Raw genomic sequence first — 11234 nt, 5'->3', positions numbered from 1 at the left:
AGCAGAAGGAAAAATATAGACTGAACTGCTATTTTAAGGAAATTAATTAAAGAAATGAGGTGGGGAGAAGAAGAAAGAAGAACAGTGAGGAAAAAATAGACATGAAACCCCAAGCTTTGCATCTTGGAATAATTAAGCAGTGAGTTCAGCGTTCACTCTCAGGCCCCACTGAAGTCAGTATCAAACTTCCAACTGAGCCTAAAGACAGCCAAGACTTATAGTTCTTTCACAGCTTCTTACATGCATCTTTTTAAGTAGAAAATGAAACCTCTCCTTGACCAAGGCAGAAAAAGCTGTCTTAGAAGACAAGCCAATAAAAATTCAAGGTCAGAACAATGCAGCACACTGTAGGAAATACTGATTCACCAGAAGGCACATACTAGGTCTGTCAGAAGAGAAACTTCAATGGTCGTGTACCTTCCTGTAATGCCAAGCAGCCACAAGACAGACATTTAAACCAAGCTTATGCATCACAGCAGCTGTGCAAAACAGCCACAACACATTAGAAAATTTTTAGTGTTTAAAAGAGAGATAAGAATTCAGAAATATCACTCCTTCCACTTCAGTAGATCGCCATACAATTGCCTGTCTCAGGAGACAGAGCACATCAAGGCACTCGCAGGATCAAGAGAAGGGGAACTTTCATTAAAAGAATATACTGACACACGAAGTAGCTATCTAAAAAACATGAAAATAGTATAGAAACACCATACCTCAAATCCTGACCAGCTAGGCTGCAGCCACTACGTGATCGAGCTGGAACACATTAACAGTCCTTTCTTAGAGTTAACTTCAGCATGCTAACATGGCTCATGTTTTACCCATTGCTTGAACTGAAGAAGGCAAAGAAAAACAAATGAGATAAGCATGATGGCCAGGTGTAGGCAATGTGAGGTCCATGTCACATAAAACAGCAGGCTCTCATTTTCAATTGTTTTATGGATAGCTGTCCACTTGCTGAGATGGGGATTTATTCTTTACACCTGAGGGCTGAATACAACATTCCCCCACCCCATCCTGCATCACTTGGATCTGTGACCTCGCTGACTCCACAAGACACATGCTGTATTATTCAGATTTTTCTTTTTCTGATATTGGTCTGAGAGTGAGTATTTGCAGATTTGTCCTTTGTGGACCCCTAGAGGAAAGTTTCTTGCAATTTAAATATGTATTGCTTTTGGGTTTTTTTTTGTTTTATAATTATTTTTATTTGTTGTGAGCAGCAGCTTTCTATACTATTCTACTTTAATTTCTAGGCAATATTTCTAAGCAGGGCATGAGATGTTTTTTACTTGCCTTATGCAAATTGTACATTCCAACTTGAGCTGAAGACTTACCAATAAAAGCAGTGCCACAAGGTCAGTGTTCTTGCAGGGCACTGTGAAGAAGACAGATAAAATAAACTCAAAGAGGAATCAAGGAACCGATGGTTATTCTCAGCAAAAGGAGCTTAAAAAGCTGACCAAACAGCAGCATAAAACTGAGATCACATAGTCAGGACTTGTTTTAGGTCCTCAAGCACCAGGAGAATTGCTCAAATGTTTCTGAAGCCTCATTAAATATTAGCTGCTTCAATAAAAGATGTGAAAGCAAGTTGAGATCTTATGAACCAAATCTCCATGGTTTTATACTGCTCACAAGGGCAAAGTCACACACTTGCAGGCAATTAGCAGCAGTTTTATTTCATGTGAATATAGCCAAGGCCAGTGTGTTTGAGGGATGATACATAGCATGTCTGCATGGTGACCAACCCTCTCCTTTCCCAGATGTAGCTGCGGAACAACTGAGATTGAGATGTACATTCTGATTCTCCATGGTTTTATACTCTAGATAAACATTTACATCTCTGCAAAGAGGCTATACAAACCTACTGGAGCAGTATAATTACTTTACAAAAACTCTGTGGAGAGGTAGTTGACTATCTCTAGCATCTGGGAATAAGAAATTGGGCTGTTTACGCCTCAGCATTTGTTTCTAGGCCCTGTCACATGCTGACTGGTGGGAGATCTAGGGATGTTTTGCACCACAGAGAGCACTAGCATGAACAGCTCAGAGTTTTCTAACCCTGAGGACTGCATAATGCTCTCCTGAGGCAGGAGCACAACCAGCTGGCTCCTCTCCCCCTGCACCCCCAGGCAGCATGAATGTAGAACAGCATACAGTATCACCTTCTTCATTTTGAAACAGCCATGCTGTCTTCTCAGAGTGGAAAATCACCATTTACAATGCCTGCAGGAACTCAGTGGGACCTGCTGCAGTTCTGGAGAGCACAATGAACCACTCTGGTTCCCAGACAGCTGCCTTACACAGGTGTAGGAAATCACTAAGCCTGTGATACAGCAGCTGCTGCTGTTTTAGGCCACAAGATTTCTCCCCCACTGTGTGTTATGGTCTGTGAGCCTCACTGAGTCCCAAACTCACTGTAAGCTGGAAATCCCTGCCTTTTATCATGCTTTGATTCTGAAAGCAGCAGCTGCTCTTATTTCCTAATTTATGCTTGAGTCCAGGCTCAGTCAGGCTACCCATTTCTTGCCTGTTTGATGTGAAGGCTCTAGTCCCCTTCTTACTGCTGACCTCAGCAGGGCTGCAGCTCTTCAGGTAAGGTTCTGCTCAGCTGGGAATCATTTTGAATCTTTTCAGCACAAGTCTCAGGTTTCCTGAAAGTGCATCCCATTGCTCATCTTTTCTTCTGCATGTCTAAAAGCGTAATTCACTTATGTATCATTCACCTAAGACTTATGAATAAAATAGTGTTATGAAAGTATGACTTAGTTTCACCTACGACTGATGTCAAAAGCCTCTCAAGGGAAGTGGCCCAATTAGCAGGTACCTATACAGCTTCTTATTGCTAATATTTAAAGACACCTTTCAGATATGTCTGAAAAACACAGTCTTGCTGCAGTATCATCAAAGCAGCATCTTACTGTAAAGTTAAAACACAGCAGTTTTTCCTTAGAAACTGTATTTCTGTCCTTCCTCCTCTGAATGCTGACAGGCAGTGTTCCTTATGGTGGATTTTGTTTTAATGGTGAGAAACAGCCCTGAGAAACTCGTACAACTTAATGAACTAGCTAGGACTATTTGTGATAGTAAAACCTAAAGTTTAATAAATACGATCTTTCAAGCAGTGTCCCCTCAGAGTTGGTAGACAAAGCAGACTAGCTAGTTCTGAAGCACTTAATAGCAATTTATCACACCTGTGTCACATTACTGCTGCACCCAGAGCAGCAGGTTCTTAGAAGACACAGTGGTGTATACGTGTCTGGGTTTTGGCTGCGATAGAGTTAATTTTCTTCCTAGTAGCTGGTATGGTGCTCTATTTTGGCTTTAGGATGAGAACACTGCTGATAACACACCGATGTTTCAGTTGCTGCTGAGCAGTGCTTACACTGAGCCAAGGACTTCTCAGCTTCTCATGCTGCCCTGCCAGCACAAGGAGCTGGGAGCTGACAGAACCAGGACAGCTGGCCCAAACTGGCCAAAAGGATGTCCCACACCATGTGGCATCCTGCTGAACAATGGAACTTGGTGAGCTGGCAGGGGTGGGGGCTGCTGCTTGGGTCTGGCTGGGCATTTGTCAGCAGGTGGTGAGGAATTGCACTGTGCATCACCTGTTTTGTATATTATTTTACCACTATTATTTTCTCTTCATTTTCCGTTCTATTAAAATGTCTTTATCTGAGCCCATGAGTTTTACTTTTTTTTTTTTTTTTTTCCTGATTCTCTCTCCCGTCCAGCTGCAAGGGGTGGAGTGAGTGAATAGCTACGTGGTGCTTAGCTGCCTGCCTGGTTAAACCACAATGGTATGTAATATCCATAATGTGATACAAAAAGTCCTTCCATTGGTCATAAAAATTCTCAGTATTTGGGTGTTTTTTTTCATATGTGGAACATTTACTAATTCCTAATGACTTTATACTTAAGCCTTTCCAGATTTAATTATTCCCTTCTTGAGAAGGGCTGAGAAATCCCACTTTGATCGGGTCCATTGGGCAGCACTCACTTGAGGAAAACTGTATTTCAAAAGCACCAGGTAGGCTACAATGCTGCAGTGCATCCGTCCAAGTTCTTGCTCTTACACATTCATAATGGCTGCACTGGTGAGGGCGTTCACTGTTCAAGTAAAACTAGCTGCTAAAATACACCCAAAAAAGAATTTTGTCTCCAAAAAAGAATTCTTTCGGGAACTGCAGCTCCTACACTCTGGCTTGCTGCTCTTCCCATTCAGACAAATCCAGAAAACTCCAGCCAGTCCCCCTAACACTTCACTCCTTAACTGCACATCTAGAGCTGATTATCTTGGGGCCAGCAGCACACCCCTGAACTAGCTCATACAGCACATGCCATTCCAAATGTTTGAAATCCAAGACCTCCTCAGGAAAGTAAAAACAATTGCACATTCTTAGTACCAAGATACGTTGTTAAGACAACCTTATTTGATATAACAAGAATTTTTTTTCCTCAGGAACAGATTCTGAATCCCTCCCTTCACTTTGATGTGAAGAGTTTTCATGCTGCCACTGCAGGAGCTTACCCAGAAATTATGCTGAAGCTGCTATCTGTAACAAATGCTCAGATGTATCAACAGTAATAACCTTCATCAGCCTCAGACTGTGTGCTTTGTGAATCAGGGTATGTCTGCAATGCACTGGAGCCTGTAAGGTGAAGCTTTACATTAGTTGATTTAGGCACACTGAGCAGGATGTAAATTGCCTCTGAGAGGCAAAGTAATCCCAGACAGAATTCTTTGCAGCCACAGCCAGCTTGCTTGGTTATCTCTGTGTGGCAGGATTTTGCAGGCAAAAATGTTTCCGTGTACTTGCTGGACCCAGGCTCCTTTCTATCTTCAGCTAGCTGCCAGCTCCTCTGTACACACTTTTTTTTTCCATAAAAATCAGCACTGCTCCTGGCTGCATGCTCCCTAGCTCTTAGATAAACTTCCCGCCTCTTCATCTGTTGCATCTCTGCACACTGCTGAGAGCTTTGATCGTAGTACACCTCCAACCATAGTTGCACTAAGCTGGTTACATGTAGAAAGTCACATCTCCACATGTTAATATCTCCATCCTTAGTGCCTTACACACAGATTTGTTTTCCCTTATAATGAATGGGAGGAGATATAAGCTGAACTCTGTAATGTGGGAAATACTGATGTAGAGTTTTACAGCACGCTACTGCCCATCCTTTGCAATGTGCAACAAATAATTATTTAGTAATCTGACCACACTTTTCTGATAAGTTTTCCATATACTACCACCACTCAGCTCCTCCCAATTTCGAACCTCTGTGCAAAGACATCTGGAGGCACGCAATTATAAGTACAGTAGCACCATCTTCATCTGACTTAAACACTCGTGAACAGCAAGCACTCAGCAGATGAACTGTTGCTCTCACCACTCACATGTGCCTGCTACAGCCCAGCTGCACGGGGCACGCTGCTTTGCATCTGCCTTCTGTACCCCAGCTGAACATCATCCTTGCTAGCAGACATATTTGTAGAGAATATCTTCCCAACGTTTAAAGCTACAGGTATAATGCCCTTCTCTTCTGCAGTCTTTAATAGCTTTGCATTTTTTAGTTATTCTGAGTTCTGATGTACTTATTTACAACCCAAAATAATACAAGCATTGTGCAGTTAAAAGTAAACTGCTTTAACCACTTTGGGCAACTAACAAGCAAAAATTCCACACAATGTATTTCTTTTTGTTTCAGGGCCTAACACTCAGCACAGTTAAAACGTTAAAGCCAAGTATGAACCCTCTGAAAACATTGTTCTTAAAGGATTATATTATGTATTTGTATTTATCAACTTTGAAGAATGAAACATTAATAAGAGGTTATTTCCTGTCTACCCAGGACATCTCACATTGTAGAAAAACTTAATTCATCTTTGTTCAAGACATCCCTCTCCCTTTCAGCTATCCCCAGAACTCCTCAGGAGGGAAATAACACTTCACTTCTGTCTTTTTAACGTGCCTGATTTACATAACTCTAATGATATTTAAGTGCCTTTGGCTGCACTTTCCTTTCCTTTCTCTGTTTCTTTACTCCCAAACTCTCAAGGCAGATGAAGTAACAGTTGGCAGCATCTTGCTCATTACAGTGTTGCCTGTGCTGTTCCCTAGTCACACGACTGTGGTTGCAGCTGGCTGAGTGGCTCTTCAGTCCTTGTATGAATTCCAGTTTTCCTTTGAGAAGCTACTTCTAAGTGTCCTCCCCAAAGCGGGGAAAAGAGCTCCTCCTTGGAGTCGTGCCGTTTCTCCAGGAGGAAGGGCTGGAGGAAAGCAGAGAGGTGCAACAGATCAGGCCAATTCTGGTTCAAGCCCAACTTCTTACATGAGCAGGGACAGTTTCTCTGAGCCTTTCATCTGCACCATCCAGACCCAGTGTGAGAAGACACAGACATCACTCTGCCCATCAAGTCCAAGAGAGAGACAAAGACAGCAAACCCTGATTAAAGAAATAACAGATCTGAAGGGATGCAGAGCAGGACAGATTTGGATTTGAGGACTGAATTTGTTATAGAATAGGGACTATATGTGGGTTTTGCAGACAGGATGAAAGGGATCTCAGTAAATAGGCATGATCTTCAGCTATGCTAATCTTTCTCACTTCCTAAAGGCAAAGCGGTGGCCACCCCAAATCATGTCTTTTAGGGCATTTCAATGTTTCCAGTCATCAACTGGCATTTGGCCTTCCTTGCTACTCAGCTTTGTTCTCTGTTCCTGTTTGGCATGCTAGCTCTTTCAATTTTCTTTTCCCTCTGTACACAAAGGAACTTGAAGTATGGGAAACAGAAGTAACTGTTTTTCTTCACTGCTTCCCTGATAGTCCATGTGGTAAGTGAAAAAGGAGAAACAGGAGTGTTCTCTGTCACTCCCAAAGTTGTGCCAGCAATCACACATCTGCTACACAATTTCTGCTTTCTGTCTTTCTAAAAAGGGCTTGGAGTCCTTACTACGCACACAGGCAGAAGACCTGAATAACACCCCCTGCCTTACAGAGTCCCATTGATGGGCTCCAAACAAACTACCACTACCAATTTTCAAACTGTTTAAAGTGCCATGCAAAACACCCACAAAAGTGCCTAAAACCAATGTTAATCCATGCTGTCCCCTTTTCCTTTTGGCTGTGACAGCCACATGCCACCTTCTGCACTGATGCCTGGCACAGCATTCGAGCTTCTGCTGTCACCACGATAAAGCACAATTCTTCTTCCATGACTGAAATCCAAGCAAACTGCATCCAGGAATGCTAGTACTACTGAGCTTTTTCTTCACAGAGAAAGACGTAAGAAGTGTAAGCTTGCAGCAGTCCTTATTCAGGGTTTTCTCAAACACGACAGTATCATTAAAACAGCAAAGCCTTCAGAAACAGTTACGTTCACGTGATGAACCTCTATCGCCAGTTACACTGTATGCACCATCCACTGCTCCTACTAACTTTTTTTTTTTTTTGAACCTGGATTTACCAAGAAACATTCAGCATTTTTCCAAAAGCACACAATGTGTTCTGGGTTAAACCAAAAATAAAAATTATGGGTCATAATATCACCTCATAAAAATTTGTGAGGACTGGACTACTTTATGTGATTACATTTAACAAATAAAATCATTTGAAAGGAGCATCCATCTCTCTCAGAAGTTTAACTGGAACAAGACCCTGCTGTGCATTCACTATATTACCTTTTTGGCTATTGTAAATTTACTGTTTGGTTTAGAATAGGTCACTGTGGATACACTGGGCGTTTTTCTTTTTTCCCTTTTCAAAGAAAGAAATCTGACGTCAATGTATTAATAAAGGCAGAATAATCATGTAATCAACTCCGTATTATGAAGTGACCTTGAAATCATGACAAAGGCTCAGCCACAACCATCAGAGTCATACAGTGTGCTAGAGGAGGGAGTGTTCCTTGGCACACATAAAACAGCTTCCAAAGGATGCATCTACATAGCCCAGCTTGATTATGGGGACTGTAAATCTACTTACACCTCACCAGAATGGCATGATCTGCTGATTCTCTCTCGCAGTAGGGAAAAGATGCAACACTGGTTTCACAACATTTGTAGTGCTCTATGTTCCTAGGCCAAGTATGAATCAGCAGCGAAGCCCTGCGATGTGGAAAACAGTGTCAAAATAGGACTTTGGATTGGTCTGGTTTTTTTTTTGTTGTTTGTTTGTTTTTGTTTGTTTTGTTTTTTTTTTGTTTTTTTTGTTTGTTTTGTTTTGTTTTTTTAACAACTGTGATACTCTTAACAGACAGCAACTGCATGCACACCCTTGGTTATCACTGGAACATTCACACTGTAATATTCACAGCTCAATTTAAAACAGAAGCATTTTCTTCATTCCTGTCTCACAAAAGTATCATTTTTTTGTAACAACAGATGTCAAGATGTTGCCTGGGTACACACTATGCCAGTGCCTGTGGTAAATATGTGAGCAATTTCAGTACCCAGAAACAGAGCTTCCAATAGTTCCCTGAATATAAATATCAAACATTCCCCTACCTCAGCCTTCCCCACACCTTCCGAGAATTAATATAAGTCAGCTTTACTCCTTTCAAGCACTACTAAAGCCTCCAGCACCCTATTTGTCCTTCAGAACTATCTCACAGCTTCCTCAATGCAGCGTGCTGCTAACACCGTATTGTCTGACCCCACACTGATCTTGTTTTATATCATGGCTAACTTAGCTCAGAGAAAATGGTTTCTGGCCTAAGAGAACATTTAAGCACTTATGGATCATAACAGTAGAAAAATAGAGAAAGAGGCTGTACCTCTGTTGACCAGAGAGTTCTGCCCCAAATGTAATTTTACCTCCTCGAGACGAAAGAGAAAGAGAAATACTCTGAAATTATACAAACTGAGTAGTATATGGCTTCCAGTACATTCTTATTACTTTTCCAGAAAAAAAAATCTAGTTATAATTCCAGGAACTGGCCAAACTCATCACATTCTACTACCATACCCCTGTATTTTCATTTGAAGAGTTGTTTCTTCTTTATTTCCAATCTCTGTTTTTCAAACGACTGCTGTGGAACATAGCAGAAATGGATGTCCGTCCATAAGGATGGGGAGTGAAGTGAGTTTAGTGAGAAAATCTTTTAAATCCCCGTGGGATGAATGTCAGCATAGAATCGGAAGACAAAGATATTTTAGCAACTTCTGTTTTGTAATTAGGGAGAAGGAAATTTCTTTTCCTTTATTTCATTCTCAGAGCAGCATTGTAGTAATCATCTTCCCCTGTTTCTTTTTTTCCTGGAACTGCAGCATCATACAAGCCCAGCAGGACAAACTGTTCTTGTGAAAAACTGTTTTTTCCTCTGATCTCTGACAATCTAAAATGGACGGATTAAATGTTGATCCTCTGATTTTCCTTTTCCCTTGTCTCCATGCATACATTTTGCTCTTGCTAGCTTGCTGACCAGTCTTCAAATATATTGCTTGAATGGCTCCATTCCATTAGGGAACTGACATCTCTTGCTTTGCAGTGTTATTAATATCAGTCCTTGAAAGCATTTAACCAATGACAATCTAACATTAGCTCACAATGGGATTTAAAGACATTATGGTTCATTAATTTATGGTTTAATGCTGGCTTCTTCCAATCTGTTGTCCTTTCTCATTACAAATGGCAAAACAACAAGCTATGAAGTCTACAGAGTCCTGCACAAAATGCTTGCATAAGTGCTTCATTTATTTGCCAGTATGATTTATATATACAAATTCTGCCTGTTTTGCAAGTCAGTTGCCACAGAATAACTGCTGGACTTCTAATAGATACTATTTTTACTTCACTTTTCCTTGTCTTGCCTTTTCTCTTTCTGCACAGGCAATTTACGTATTATATTTTCCTCTCCCATCATTTCTCAATAAAATATGAGAAACATAACTGATATCAATCAAACTCAACTGAATAAATGCAATAATATTATTTAAACCTTTTGAAAGAAGACCTTCCTGAGCAGAAGGACGGGCTAGTAGTTACAACTGATTTAAGAAATGCAGGCAGAATGATGTTCAATTCTGTCATAACCCTAGCTCTTTGCAAAATTAGATCAATGTAATTGGGTTTTCATTGTTCGAAGAAAATAAAAGGAACAAAAAATATGTCAAAATGTCCTGTTTGGAAATTGGAATAAGATATTTCACGTCTTCATTTTCTGTTCTGACCTTTCCAGTATTGCCTTCTGGTAAGCAGGAAAGTGGCTGTGCTGAACAGGTCCAGGGAACCTTGGTGGACACCGTGCTTAACAGTGTGCCCTGGCAGCAAAGAAAGCCAACAGCACCCCTGGGCTGTACTAACAGCAGTGCAGATGGTGGATCAAAGGAAGCGATTATCTGCCTCTGTTATGCACGTCAGAGCACATCTACAGTGCTGATTCCAGCTGTAGTTCCACAGAATTGGGAAAAATAACATGTTCAGCAAAGGGCTACCAAGATTGTTGGGGAATGCAGCACTTGTCCTGTGAGGAGAGGGTGAGCGAGCTGGGCTTGTTCAGCTGGAGAAGAGGAGAGACTGACCTTCAGGAGACCTACTAACAGCCTGCCTGCACCTACATGAACTTACAGGAAGGACAACCAGACTCTTCACAGCACTGCATGGTGCAATGGGCGTAAACTGGGACAAGAGGTTCAGACTGGATATAAGGAGAAACCTTTTTCCAGGAGGGCAGGCAGGCAGCAGAACAAGCTGCCCAGAGAGGCTGTGCTGTCTCCATCCTTTGCGGTTTTCAGGACTCAGCAACCCCATAACTGACCATGCTCTGAGCAGGAGGTTGGGCTAGAGGCCTCCTCTGCTGCCTTGCATTCTGAATTGTCCTACAGTATTACAAACAAAAGTGAATTCTCTTCCCAAATTCTGTTACAGCACTACACTGGTAAAACTCTGGAAAAACAGGACCTGGCACTAGGAATGAATTTCTCTGATAGATCAGTAAGATATTAGTATTCCAAGGTCAGAAAAAGGATGGATCTATCCTTGTCTCCAAAGTGTCCTTTTTTCTCTTGATATCTTCAGTAAGTTTTGTGTACAATTGCTGTATTTGAGCTTTGGGGACCAAAACACTCTACTTTTTCCAACTTTGCACTGTTTGAATTCTGGGATTAGGATTTTTTGTATTATAAAAGGTAACAGGCAATGCCAGAGATTATTGTACAGCCTGACTTTAACCCCATGCTGGCTAAGATATTAGAATGTTAATTATTAGCAATGACAGCCATAGGCTCACA

The 11234-nt window shown here is 41.3% G+C and overlaps 1 long non-coding RNA gene across 1 annotated transcript; it reads left to right on the top strand.

The window, feature by feature from the left end:
- The first annotated feature begins 3404 nt into the window (after positions 1 to 3404).
- On the top strand, positions 3405 to 10309 carry LOC125181977 (uncharacterized). The gene is made up of 3 exons (XR_007160762.2): positions 3405 to 3528; positions 3738 to 3803; positions 10184 to 10309. It is a non-coding gene; the product is annotated as an uncharacterized lncRNA (long non-coding RNA).
- Positions 10310 to 11234: the final 925 nt, after the last annotated feature.

The sequence above is a fragment of the Anser cygnoides genome, chromosome 5, assembly GCF_040182565.1.
Source record: "Anser cygnoides isolate HZ-2024a breed goose chromosome 5, Taihu_goose_T2T_genome, whole genome shotgun sequence".
Classification (NCBI taxonomy): domain Eukaryota; kingdom Metazoa; phylum Chordata; class Aves; order Anseriformes; family Anatidae; genus Anser; species Anser cygnoides.
The sequence above is the reverse complement of the archived record's forward strand: the minus strand, read 5'-3'. Positions and strand labels throughout refer to the sequence as shown.